This window comes from Bufo bufo, chromosome 3, assembly GCF_905171765.1.
Source record: "Bufo bufo chromosome 3, aBufBuf1.1, whole genome shotgun sequence".
Classification (NCBI taxonomy): Eukaryota; Metazoa; Chordata; class Amphibia; order Anura; family Bufonidae; genus Bufo; species Bufo bufo.
In genome coordinates, this window is record NC_053391.1 from 19,568,827 (window position 1) to 19,583,551 (window position 14,725).

The 14,725-nt window shown below is 39.1% G+C and overlaps 1 pseudogene; it reads left to right on the top strand.

Moving 5' to 3' along the window:
• Positions 1–1,988: 1,988 nt before the first annotated feature.
• On the top strand, positions 1,989–11,184 carry LOC120993556 (annotated as a pseudogene).
• Positions 11,185–14,725: the final 3,541 nt, after the last annotated feature.

Here is a 14,725-nt window from a genome sequence, read left to right on the forward strand (position 1 = left end):
CCATGTGTATGTATAGTATGAGAAAAGTATGGAAGAAAGAAGAGACAGAGGGGATATGATAGAAACTTTTAAATACATAAAGGGAATCAACTCGGTAAAGGAGGAGAGCATATTTAAAAGAAGAAAAACTACCACAAGAGGACACAGTTTTAAATTAGAGGGGCAAAGGTTTAAAAGTAATATAGGGAAGTATTATATTCCTGCAGAAGTGGTAGCTGCAAATACAGTGAAGGAGTTTAAGCATGCATGGGATAGGCATAAGGCTATCCTTCATATAAGATAGGGCCAGGGACTATTCATAGGATTCAGATATATTGGGCAGACTAGATGGGCCAAATGGTTCTTATCTGCGACACATTCTATGTTTCTATGTTTCTAAAACAGTAGAATAAAAATGGGTCTTGTGGCAAATCGAAGAGCAGAGAAGTCAAAAGCCTTTGTAATGTTCAGATTGTATGAAATGTGGCAGGTGTGGAGCTCTACTGTAGGACTTGGTACCTTATGATGATTCTTAATTTTTTTCTTTCGATCTTCTTTTATAATAAATTTTACATTGAGTGAATACTGAGTAACGTCTCTTTACACTCAGAGAGTCTCCCCTTGGCTGTGATGTTCATAGAGAGCACAAGATAGGATTTTAACCCCTTAAGGACTGGGCTCATTTTCACCTTAAGGACCATCTCCATTTGCCATAAACTGTTAAAGAATACCTAAAGGGTTAATAAAGTTTGTAATAACATTTTGCGCGTGCGCACAGGGCTCTGCCAGTGTGCAGGTCATTGAGAGGTTGAGCGAAGTGCCGGCGCATGCGCACTTTGCTCTATGAAGCCGAACGGAGAAGTCCGCACGGGCGCATCAGGCAGAGCCCTGTGCGCACGCGCGAGATGTTAGAGCAGAAGGAGGGGGGATGGAGGGAGAGCCGGAAGCGTCACACAGGATTATAAGGCGACGCTGAGGTCGGGAAAGGTGGAGCTGGGCACGAACGGCGGCGGGTGCGGGCGGCAGCTTGGATCCATTTACATCCCCTTGGGCACCTTATTTTGCTCATAAGATTGGGCTTATACCTTTTTAGATCGCACCACTTCTTCTGTAGTTCTCAATCTTTGTGCCACAAGGAGAATTTCATATATAACTCCGCACGGAGAGACCTCAGGATGGCCCGCTTCTCCACTCTCTTCTTGGTAAGGGCCTATCCCCGCACCAACAAACACTGCAAGATAAAGATGCAAGCATATGATTCCAATTTTTTTAATTCTACGTTTTAAAAAATATGTCCTCAACAAACCAGCAAAAAGTAGTTACGTCTTTGAAGGGGAAATATTAGATTGAATGTTACCGTTATAAGATCGGTTTGTATTGCGATTGTATGTGTATGGTGTCTGAGTGAGCAATCGGATATTGGCCAGCTAAGCTGCGATGTACCTGTCTAGAGAAGTGACGGTACGGTATTGGGTGTACTGCTGGTTTGCATCCCTGTGGTGCACCCTGGGTATAGCTAAATGAACCAGCAATAATCTATATATATTGTGTTTGTGTGTGTGTATGGTATATAGTGTATGGAACCGTATATAGTGTATGGTATATAGTGTGTGGTATATAGTGTGTGGTATATATTGAGTGACAGGAAAATGGACGTGCTATGTGCATGTGATAGAAATGTATCTGTTGTCCATACATACATGCTACAAACATAGTGCTGTGAAGTAACAAGCCAAGGCTATTGGGTAGAATATTGCATCTAGTGCAGCCCTGCCTAAAGAGCCGTGTCCTAGTAATTAGCAGCAGCTAATGAGCTATTTATATATTTGTAGCATTAATTAATTAGTAGCAAGGAAAATAAGGACCATTTAACTTATAAATATGTTCTTCTTTCTCCAGGTGATGACAGGATAAGAAGCTACTAGAAATATCTTTTCTCTTCCTCTTATGACGTAAAAGATAATTAAGTACGACTTGTCAGTAATAGAACTGAACACAGACTGGGTGAAATGTCAACAAGAGCTGAATGTAGGAAACCTTTAGAAATGAAATTTAAGGAAACTCGACAAGGTGAAAGGTCATTTAAATGTCCAGAATGTGGGAAATCATTTATTACAAAAACAAATCTTGTTGAACATCAGAGAATTCACACAGGAGAGAAACCGTATTCATGTATAGAATGTGAGAAGTGTTTTCGTCTGAAGTCAATTCTTTTTCGACATCAGAGAATTCACACAGAAGAGAAGCCATTTTCATGTACAGAATGTGAGAAGTGTTTTAGTCGGAAGTCATATCTTGTTCAACATCAGAGAATTCACACAGGAGAGAAACCGTATTCATGCTCAGAATGTGAGAAGAGTTTTAGTCATAAAATAAATCTTGCACGTCATGAGAAAATTCACACAGGAGAGAAGCTGTTTTCATGTACAGAATGTGAGAAGTGTTTTCGCCAGAAGTCAATTCTTTTTCAACATCAGAGAATTCACACAGAAGAGAAGCCATTTTCATGTACAGAATGTGAGAAGTGTTTTAGTCAGAAGTCACATCTTGTTCAACATCAGAGAATTCACACAGGAGAGAAGCCGTTTTCATGTACAGAATGTGAGAAGTGTTTTAGTCAAAAGTCAGATCTTGTTCAACATCAGATTATTCATACAGGGATAAAGCCATTTAAATGTACAGAATGTGAGAAATGTTTTAAAGATAAATCAAATCTTTTGAAACATTTAAAAATTCACACGAGGAAGTAGCCATGTGTATGTATAGTATGAGAAAAGTATGGAAGAAAGAAGAGACAGAGGGGATATGATAGAAACTTTTAAATACATAAAGGGAATCAACTCGGTAAAGGAGGAGAGCATATTTAAAAGAAGAAAAACTACCACAAGAGGACACAGTTTTAAATTAGAGGGGCAAAGGTTTAAAAGTAATATAGGGAAGTATTATATTCCTGCAGAAGTGGTAGCTGCAAATACAGTGAAGGAGTTTAAGCATGCATGGGATAGGCATAAGGCTATCCTTCATATAAGATAGGGCCAGGGACTATTCATAGGATTCAGATATATTGGGCAGACTAGATGGGCCAAATGGTTCTTATCTGCGACACATTCTATGTTTCTATGTTTCTAAAACAGTAGAATAAAAATGGGTCTTGTGGCAAATCGAAGAGCAGAGAAGTCAAAAGCCTTTGTAATGTTCAGATTGTATGAAATGTGGCAGGTGTGGAGCTCTACTGTAGGACTTGGTACCTTATGATGATTCTTAATTTTTTTCTTTCGATCTTCTTTTATAATAAATTTTACATTGAGTGAATACTGAGTAACGTCTCTTTACACTCAGAGAGTCTCCCCTTGGCTGTGATGTTCATAGAGAGCACAAGATAGGATTTTAACCCCTTAAGGACTGGGCTCATTTTCACCTTAAGGACCATCTCCATTTGCCATAAACTGTTAAAGAATACCTAAAGGGTTAATAAAGTTTGTAATAACATTTTGCGCGTGCGCACAGGGCTCTGCCAGTGTGCAGGTCATTGAGAGGTTGAGCGAAGTGCCGGCGCATGCGCACTTTGCTCTATGAAGCCGAACGGAGAAGTCCGCACGGGCGCATCAGGCAGAGCCCTGTGCGCACGCGCGAGATGTTAGAGCAGAAGGAGGGGGGATGGAGGGAGAGCCGGAAGCGTCACACAGGATTATAAGGCGACGCTGAGGTCGGGAAAGGTGGAGCTGGGCACGAACGGCGGCGGGTGCGGGCGGCAGCTTGGATCCATTTACATCCCCTTGGGCACCTTATTTTGCTCATAAGATTGGGCTTATACCTTTTTAGATCGCACCACTTCTTCTGTAGTTCTCAATCTTTGTGCCACAAGGAGAATTTCATATATAACTCCGCACGGAGAGACCTCAGGATGGCCCGCTTCTCCACTCTCTTCTTGGTAAGGGCCTATCCCCGCACCAACAAACACTGCAAGATAAAGATGCAAGCATATGATTCCAATTTTTTTAATTCTACGTTTTAAAAAATATGTCCTCAACAAACCAGCAAAAAGTAGTTACGTCTTTGAAGGGGAAATATTAGATTGAATGTTACCGTTATAAGATCGGTTTGTATTGCGATTGTATGTGTATGGTGTCTGAGTGAGCAATCGGATATTGGCCAGCTAAGCTGCGATGTACCTGTCTAGAGAAGTGACGGTACGGTATTGGGTGTACTGCTGGTTTGCATCCCTGTGGTGCACCCTGGGTATAGCTAAATGAACCAGCAATAATCTATATATATTGTGTTTGTGTGTGTGTATGGTATATAGTGTATGGAACCGTATATAGTGTATGGTATATAGTGTGTGGTATATAGTGTGTGGTATATATTGAGTGACAGGAAAATGGACGTGCTATGTGCATGTGATAGAAATGTATCTGTTGTCCATACATACATGCTACAAACATAGTGCTGTGAAGTAACAAGAGTACTTAGTGCATCAATCTGTATTATCTACTCTTACCATAAAAACGTTTTTTTTGGTAAGAAAAAAAAAATCACATTCATATAGCAAATATTCTGGAGACTGTCTGGAAATACTTTCTTTGAAAAAACTTTATCGGCGCGAATTAAATGACGTCATGCGGTCGCGCACACTCTAGGACATATAACGTTCATGATTTTTCAGTTTAAATCGTGATCTCGAATATTAAAAATATTCGATATTCTTGGATTAGAATATGACAAATATTCTAAAAAGCGAATATAAAGCAATATAGCGAATATATTCGTTATTTAGAATATTCGTCATTTTTTTGTCCATCTGAAAACGTGATTCCTTCCTGCTTCAGTTGCTTGTGGGCCAATGACTCATTGACCCACAAGCATGAAGCAGGGAGGAATCATGTTTTCAGATGGAAAAAATATGAATTTTCGATATAGCGAATATATAGCACTATATTCGAAATATTCGAGAATTCTCAAAGTTGCGATATTTGAGATAGAAAATTGCTATTCGAATATTCGTGCTCAACACTAGTTATAACCATGCTATAACAGAAAACCATAACGGAATCCCTAACGCTAGTGTGAACTCACCCTAACCCCTTTAATTTTTTATTTATCAGATTGCTTCTTACTAAGCAGCAGAAATATTTCTGATGAAGTAATGGTGGAACAAGCAGCATCCAGTTTGGATTTCTATTTTAGATTGTTATGTTTTTTCCTTCTTCTATATTTAATCTAAAAAAATGCAGAGTTCACAAAAGAGCAACTGACATTCTTCTCTAAGCTGATCAATTGTTATGAAGCATAATATGTTCTATGGACTAAGGATTGTGAAATAGACTCAATGGTATAAGTGGTATCTAATGAAGAAATAATCATAGTCAGGAGAAATACAAGCAGATGACCAGAAGAGGTCTACATTCTCAGAACTGGAAATGAAGACACAGATATCTGGGAGCCCAGTGAGGACAGTCTTAACTTGTATCATGGTGATGGCCACAAGTAAACTACAGAGCAGATGATGTAGAGATTGTGTCATATATAAAAAACTGATGTATCTGATCATGAAATGTGTGTGGTTGATTAAAGCTGACCCAGTAATGCATAATTTATAACTGAATCGTATCTGCCTGATTTCTAAAAATAATAAATGATCCTATAACAAGTTGTCATAGAGGGTTTATAATGAAAGTATTATAATCTGTTCTACTGAATATAATATGAAGTATTTCATATCTGTGAATTATAGATGGAGAGTCATGTGGTTGTAGGTCTGGATGGAATGTATCTCATCAGGATGTAAAATGCTCATTGTTTACACTGATTCTCACATGAAAAGGTCTCGGAGTATCCCAGGAATCTCTTACAGATGCTAAATAAGAGTGTGAACAATAGGTCTCTACCCTGCAAATACAATGTGTAAATGAAGAACCATCTCAGGAGGCCAGAAAATGCTAAACTTGTTGATGAGAAGGTGGGGCCATTATTCTTCCATTGCATATTGTAATGAGGGAAGAAAGATCTGGGCGCCTCTTGGGGGGAAGAGGAGGAGCAGATAGATATAGCCACCAAAGAGGTATAAAAGACCCAAGCATGGCTCAGAAAGCCAGAATTCACCAAGGGAATTCACTTGGATCACTGACTTGCTGAGGAGAAGACACTGACTGGAGATCAAGTACTGAGTGTGTAGAGGGTCCATGTCTGGTAAGTACTGACTGTGCTGTGTATAAGGACAATGTGTCTTTGTCTGTAATGTAATTATACACGCATACATGTTATAGTACATACCTGTAACTGTGCAGGGAACACAGACAATCACCGATCCTGATTGCCATCACTGGACTGTACCAATAAGTTTGTGAAAGAGTTTTACTCACAGGACTAATCTGTAATTAACTCACACATCATTTTCTCTATAGATACCATAATCTGCTTCTCTAACTAGAGATATCTGGGTATCTACAGTTACAGTCAGGTCCATAAATATTGAGACATCGAAACAATTATAACATTTTTGGCTCTATACACCACCACAATGTATTTGAAATTAAACAAACAAAATTTATTGATGATGTGACTGCGGACAAAAGCAGCAGGATGAAGTCTGAAGTGTTTCGGGCAATATTATCTGCTCATATTGAGCCAAATGCTTCAGAACTCATTGGACGGCGCTTCACAGTGCAGATGGACAATGACCTAAAGCATACTGAAAAAGCAACCAAAGAGTTTTTTAAGGGAAAGAAGTGGAATGTTATGCAATGGCCAAGTCAATCACCTGACCTGAATCCGATTGAGCATGCATTTCACTTGCTGAAGACAAAACTGAAGGGAAAATGCCCCAAGAACAAGCAGGAAGTGAAGACAGTTGTAGTAGAAGCCTGGGAGAGCATCACCAGGGATGAAACCCAGCGTCTGGTGATGTCTATGCGTTCCAGACTTCAGGCTGTAATTGACTGCAAAGGATTTGCAACCAAGTATTAAAAAGTGAAAGTTTGATTTATGATTATTATTATGTCCCATTACTTTTGGCCCCTTAACAAGTGGGAGGCACATATGCAAACTGATGTAAATGCCCTCAAATTAAAGCTGACAGTCTGCAGGTAAAGCACATCTTGTTTGTTTAATTTCAAATCCATTGTGGTAGTGTATAGAGCCAAAAATGTTAGAATTGTGTCGATGTCCCAATATTTATGGACCTGCCTGTATATAATACAGGTCTGTACACATAACACATATTGTAGACAGTACATAGTGTAGAGGATGGTGGAGCACAAAACATTGCCTTTTCATGCTATTTTGTGCCGTCATGACTTCCATAAATGATTTCTTAATGTCATGTCCTACTTGTGGGCAGTCTTCTAATGTGTACTTATATAATATGGAGGTAAAGAGTTTCCTCCTTGTAGGGATTATTCAAAACGTTAATGGGGTTTGGGGTCTATTTGCCAGTTTTTTTTAATGGATTTTTAAATTGTCCATAGGATGTAAATTCTACCATACCAATGCTATCCATGTATTACCTATATGCCAGTTAATATCAATAGATAAATCAAAAAGACCGCAATTCAATCTCCATGCTTTCCTTAAATCCTACTTTCTGGGCAATCAGATGACATGAAAAAGTCTGGTGACTGAAAATGTTTGCCGTCTATGATCTGATTTGTCCCTTAAAACATGAGAAACCAATAAAAATGTATTGAACGCGAGTTTAGAGAGTGAAGAAGTTTCAATGATCAATAGTGTTGGCAGTTTAAGAGCTACCAGCACCTCCCGGATAGACAGAGAGCAAGGATTGTCCGGTTTTAGATTTATTAAATAAGTAATCTCATAAAAAATTCAAAAAATAAACTCACAAGGGACCGATAAAATCTAATCAAGGTGTCATGTCTGTGTCATGGTACAAGCCCGGGACAATGCTACATAGCACATGGGCCAAAGTGTAAAGTTCATATAGAAATAATATTACAGTGCAAAACACCTTTATGTGAACACAATGTTATGGACTGGTCTGCAGGATTAATAATCAAAATGAATTCACACTATAAAGAGATAAGTGGGTAGACGTTCCTAAATACTAATAATATCACAGCCTGATGAACGTTAAAATTAAAAAACAAAACCTTTATTAAAAGTCTGTTTAAAGGGGGGCAAAAGGCATATACAGGGAGTGCAGAATTATTAGGCAAGTTGTATTTTTGAGGATTAATATTATTATTGAACAACAACCATGTTCTCAATGAACCCAAAAAACTCATTAATATCAAAGTAGTTTTTAGTTTGTTTTTAGTTTTAGCTATTTTAGGGGGATATCTGTGTGTGCAGGTGACTTTTACTGTGCATAATTATTAGGCAACTTAACAAAAAACAAATATATACCCATTTCAATTATTTATTTTTACCAGTGAAACCAATATAACATCTCAACATTCACAAATATACATTTCTGACATTCAGAAACAAAACAAAAACAAATCAGTGACCAATATAGCCACCTTTCTTTGCAAGGACACTCAAAAGCCTGCCATCCATGGATTCTGTCAGTGTTTTGATCTGTTCACCATCAACATTGCGTGCAGCAGCAACCACAGCCTCCCAGACACTGTTCAGAGAGGTGTACTGTTTTCCCTCCTTGTAAATCTCACATTTGATGATGGACCACAGGTTCTCAATGGGGTTCAGATCAGGTGAACAAGGAGGCCATGTCATTAGATTTTCTTCTTTTATACCCTTTCTTGCCAGCCACGCTGTGGAGTACTTGGACGCGTGTGATGGAGCATTGTCCTGCATGAAAATCATGTTTTTCTTGAAGGATGCAGACTTCTTCCTGTACCACTGCTTGAAGAAGGTGTCTTCCAGAAACTGGCAGTAGGACTGGGAGTTGAGCTTGACTCCATCCTCAACCCGAAAAGGCCCCACAAGCTCATCTTTGATGATACCAGCCCAAACCAGTACTCCACCTCCACCTTGCTGGCGTCTGAGTCGAACTGGAGCTCTCTGCCCTTTACCAATCTAGCCACGGGCCCATCCATCTGGCCCATCAAGACTCACTCTCATTTCATCAGTCCATAAAACCTTAGAAAAATCAGTCTTGAGATATTTATTGGCCCAGTCTTGACGTTTCAGCTTGTGTGTCTTGTTCAGTGGTGGTCGTCTTTCAGCCTTTCTTACCTTGGCCATGTCTCTGAGTATTGCACACCTTGTGCTTTTGGGCACTCCAGTGATGTTGCAGCTCTGAAATATGGCCAAACTGGTGGCAAGTGGCATCTTGGCAGCTGCACGCTTGACTTTTCTCAGTTCATGGGCAGTTATTTTGCGCCTTGGTTTTTCCACACGCTTCTTGCGACCCTGTTGACTATTTTGAATGAAATGCTTGATTATTCGATGATCACGCTTCAGAAGCTTTGCAATTTTTAGAGTGCTGCATCCCTCTGCAAGATATCTCACTATTTTTGACTTTTCTGAGCCTGTCAAGTCCTTCTTTTGACCTATTTTGCCAAAGGAAAGGAAGTTGCCTAATAATTATGCACACCTAATATAGGGTGTTGATGTCATTAGACCACACCCCTTCTCATTACAGAGATGCACATCACCTAATATGCTTAATAGGTAGTAGGCTTTCGAGCCTATACCGCTTGGAGTAAGACAACATGCATAAAGAGGATGATGTGGTCAAAATACTAATTTGCCTAATAATTCTGCACGCAGTGTATGTCACAGTCTGTGACATCAGGCAACCAGTCTCCAACCTATACAGAGAGGGGTAGCAAATAACTCCTCTGTACAGTTAAGGGACTGGGCTAGAAAACTCTACTTGCTAGCTAGTGATTGCTATGGATAAGCAAGTCAGAGTTGAGGGCACGGTAACCAGTGTGAATGGACACATGTGTGTATATTACAAGTGATCCTGTGGGTGTATATGCATATGTGGTTGTGCCACCTAGTTCATAGGTCGTATAATGCTAAATACAGTAGATCTCACTGCCTCTACCAGAGTGGAGTCTCTGTGGACTAGAATGTACCCTTGTATAGTACAGAGTTCAGACCAATCTATTTGTATAGCTTGCGGCCAGTATATAGGTCACAACCATGTATCGCAGCCAGTATGTTTTGGCTATATACAGTCACTCATAGCCAGTATATTTTGGCTCCATATACACACCTGTAGCCAGTATATTTTGGCTCCATCCATTCATCACATACACACTCCAAGGCTATTGGGTAGAATATTGCATCTAGTGCAGCCCTGCCTAAAGAGCCGTGTCCTAGAAATTAGCAGCAGCTAATGAGCTATTTATATATTTGTAGCATTAATTAATTAGTAGCAAGGAAAATAAGTACCATTTAACTTATAAATATGTTCTTCTTTCTCCAGGTGATGACAGGATAAGAAGCTACTAGAAATATCTTTTCTCTTCCTCTTATGACGTAAAAGATAATTAAGTACGACTTGTCAGTAATAGAACTGAACACAGACTGGGTGAAATGTCAACAAGAGCTGAATGTAGGAAACCTTTAGAAATGAAATTTAAGGAAACTCGACAAGGTGAAAGGTCATTTAAATGTCCAGAATGTGGGAAATCATTTATTACAAAAACAAATATTGTTGAACATCAAAGAATTCACACAGGAGAGAAACCGTATTCATGTACAGAATGTGAGAAGTGTTTTCGTCAGAAGTCAATTCTTTTTCGACATCAGAGAATTCACACAGAGGAGAAGCCGTTTTCATGTACAGAATGTGAGAAGTGTTTTAGTCGGAAGTCATATCTTGTTCAACATCAGAGAATTCACACAGGAGAGAAACCGTATTCATGCTCAGAATGTGAGAAGAGTTTTAGTTATAAAATAAATCTTGCACGTCATGAGAAAATTCACACAGGAGAGAAGCCGTTTTCATGTACAGAATGTGAGAAGTGTTTTCGTCAGAAGTCAATTCTTTTTCGACATCAGAGAATTCACACAGAAGAGAAGCCGTTTTCATGTACAGAATGTGAGAAGTGTTTTAGTCAGAAGTCACATCTTGTTCAACATCAGAGAATTCACACAGGAGAGAAGCCGTTTTCATGTACAGAATGTGAGAAGTGTTTTAGTCAAAAGTCAGATCTTGTTCAACATCAGATTATTCATACAGGGATAAAGCCATTTAAATGTACAGAATGTGAGAAATGTTTTAATGATAAATCAACTCTTTTGAAACATTTAAAAATTCACACGAGGAAGTAGCCATGTGTATGTATAGTATGAGAAAACAGTAGAATAAAAATGGGTCTTGTGGCAAATCAAAGAGCGGAGAAGTCAGAAGCCTTTGTAATGTTCAGATTGTATGAAATGTGGCAGGTGTGGAGCTCTACTGTAGGACTTGGTACCTTATGATGATTCTTTATTTTTTTCTTTCAATCTTCTTTTATAATAAATTTTACATTGAGTGAATACTGAGTAACGTCTCTTTACACTCAGAGAGTCTCCCCTTGGCTGTGATGTTCATAGAGAGCACAAGATAGGATTTTAACCCCTTAAGGACTGGGCTCATTTTCACCTTAAGGACCATCTCCATTTGCCATAAACTGTTAAAGAATACCTAAAGGGTTAATAAAGTTTGTAATAACATTTTGCGCGTGCGCACAGGGCTCTGCCAGTGTGCAGGTCATTGAGAGGTTGAGCGAAGTGCCGGCGCATGCGCACTTTGCTCTATGAAGCCGAACGGAGAAGTCCGCACGGGCGCATCAGGCAGAGCCCTGTGCGCACGCGCGAGATGTTAGAGCAGAAGGAGGGGGGATGGAGGGAGAGCCGGAAGCGTCACACAGGATTATAAGGCGACGCTGAGGTCGGGAAAGGCGGAGCTGGGCACGAACGGCGGCGGGTGCGGGCGGCAGCTTGGATCCATTTACATCCCCTTGGGCACCTTATTTTGCTCATAAGATTGGGCTTATACCTTTTCAGATCGCACCACTTCTTCTGTAGTTCTCAATCTTTGTGCCACAAGGAGAATTTCATATATAACTCCGCACGGAGAGACCTCAGGATGGCCCGCTTCTCCACTCTCTTCTTGGTAAGGGCCTATCCCCGCACCAACAAACACTGCAAGATAAAGATGCAAGCATATGATTCCAATTTTTTTAATTCTACGTTTTAAAAAATATGTCCTCAACAAACCAGCAAAAAGTAGTTACGTCTTTGAAGGGGAAATATTAGATTGAATGTTACCGTTATAAGATCGGTTTGTATTGCGATTGTATGTGTATGGTGTCTGAGTGAGCAATCGGATATTGGCCAGCTAAGCTGCGATGTACCTGTCTAGAGAAGTGACGGTACGGTATTGGGTGTACTGCTGGTTTGCATCCCTGTGGTGCACCCTGGGTATAGCTAAATGAACCAGCAATAATCTATATATATTGTGTTTGTGTGTGTGTATGGTATATAGTGTATGGAACCGTATATAGTGTATGGTATATAGTGTGTGGTATATAGTGTGTGGTATATATTGAGTGACAGGAAAATGGACGTGCTATGTGCATGTGATAGAAATGTATCTGTTGTCCATACATACATGCTACAAACATAGTGCTGTGAAGTAACAAGAGTACTTAGTGCACCAATCTGTATTATCTACTCTTACCATAAAAACGTTTTTTTGGTAAGAAAAAAAAAATCACATTCATATAGCAAATATTCTGGAGACTGTCTGGAAATACTTTCTTTGAAAAAACTTTATCGGCGCGAATTAAATGACGTCATGCGGTCGCGCACACTCTAGGACATATAACGTTCATGATTTTTCAGTTTAAATCGTGATCTCGAATATTAAAAATATTCAATATTCTTGGATTAGAATATGACAAATATTCTAAAAAGCGAATATAAAGCAATATAGCGAATATATTCGTTATTTAGAATATTCGTCATTTTTTTGTCCATCTGAAAACGTGATTCCTTCCTGCTTCAGTTGCTTGTGGGCCAATGACTCATTGACCCACAAGCAAGAAGCAGGGAGGAATCATGTTTTCAGATGGAAAAAATATGAATTTTCGATATAGCGAATATATAGCACTATATTCGAAATATTCGAGAATTCTCAAAGTTGCGATATTTGAGATAGAAAATTGCTATTCGAATATTGGTGCTCAACACTAGTTATAACCATGCTATAACAGAAAACCATAACGGAATCCCTAACGCTAGTGTGAACTCACCCTAACCCCTTTAATTTTTTATTTATCAGATTGCTTCTTACTAAGCAGCAGAAATATCTCTGATGAAGTAATGGTGGAACAAGCAGCATCCAGTTTGGATTTCTATTTTAGATTGTTATGTTTTTTCCTTCTTCTATATTTAATCTAAAAAAATGCAGAGTTCACAAAAGAGCAACTGACATTCTTCTCTAAGCTGATCAATTGTTATGAAGCATAATATGTTCTATGGACTAAGGATTGTGAAATAGACTCAATGGTATAAGTGGTATCTAATGAAGAAATAATCATAGTCAGGAGAAATACAAGCAGATGACCAGAAGAGGTCTACATTCTCTGAACTGGAAATGAAGACACAGATATCTGGGAGCCCAGTGAGGACAGTCTTAACTTGTATCATGGTGATGGCCACAAGTAAACTACAGAGCAGATGATGTAGAGATTGTGTCATATATAAAAAACTGATGTATCTGATCATGAAATGTGTGTGGTTGATTAAAGCTGACCCAGTAATGCATAATTTATAACTGAATCGTATCTGCCTGATTTCTGAAAATAATAAATGATCCTATAACAAGTTGTCATAGAGGGTTTATAATGAAAGTATTATAATCTGTTCTACTGAATATAATATGAAGTATTTCATATCTGTGAATTATAGATGGAGAGTCATGTGGTTGTAGGTCTGGATGGAATGTATCTCATCAGGATGTAAAATGCTCATTGTTTACACTGATTCTCACATGAAAAGGTCTCGGAGTATCCCAGGAATCTCTTACAGATGCTAAATAAGAGTGTGAACAATAGGTCTCTACCCTGCAAATACAATGTGTAAATGAAGAACCATCTCAGGAGGCCAGAAAATGCTAAACTTGTTGATGAGAAGGTGGGGCCATTATTCTTCCATTGCATATTGTAATGAGGAAAGAAAGATCTGGGCGCCTCTTGGGGGGAAGAGGAGGAGCAGATAGATATAGCCACCAAAGAGGTATAAAAGACCCAAGCATGGCTCAGAAAGCCAGAATTCACCAAGGGAATTCACTTGGATCACTGACTTGCTGAGGAGAAGACACTGACTGGAGATCAAGTACTGAGTGTGTAGAGGGTCCATGTCTGGTAAGTACTGACTGTGCTGTGTATAAGGACAATGTGTCTTTGTCTGTAATGTAATTATACACGCATACATGTTATAGTACATACCTGTAACTGTGCAGGGAACACAGACAATCACCGATCCTGATCACTGGACTGTACCAATAAGTTTGTGAAAGAGTTTTACTCACAGGACTAATCTGTAATTAACTCACACATCATTTTCTCTATAGATACCATAATCTGCTTCTCTAACTAGAGATATCTGTGTATCTACAGTTACAGTCAGGTCCATAAATATTGAGACATCGAAACAATTATAACATTTTTGGCTCTATACACCACCACAATGTATTTGAAATTAAACAAACAAAATTTATTGATGATGTGACTGCGGACAAAAGCAGCAGGATGAAGTCTGAAGTGTTTCGGGCAATATTATCTGCTCATATTGAGCCAAATGCTTCAGAACTCATTGGACGGCG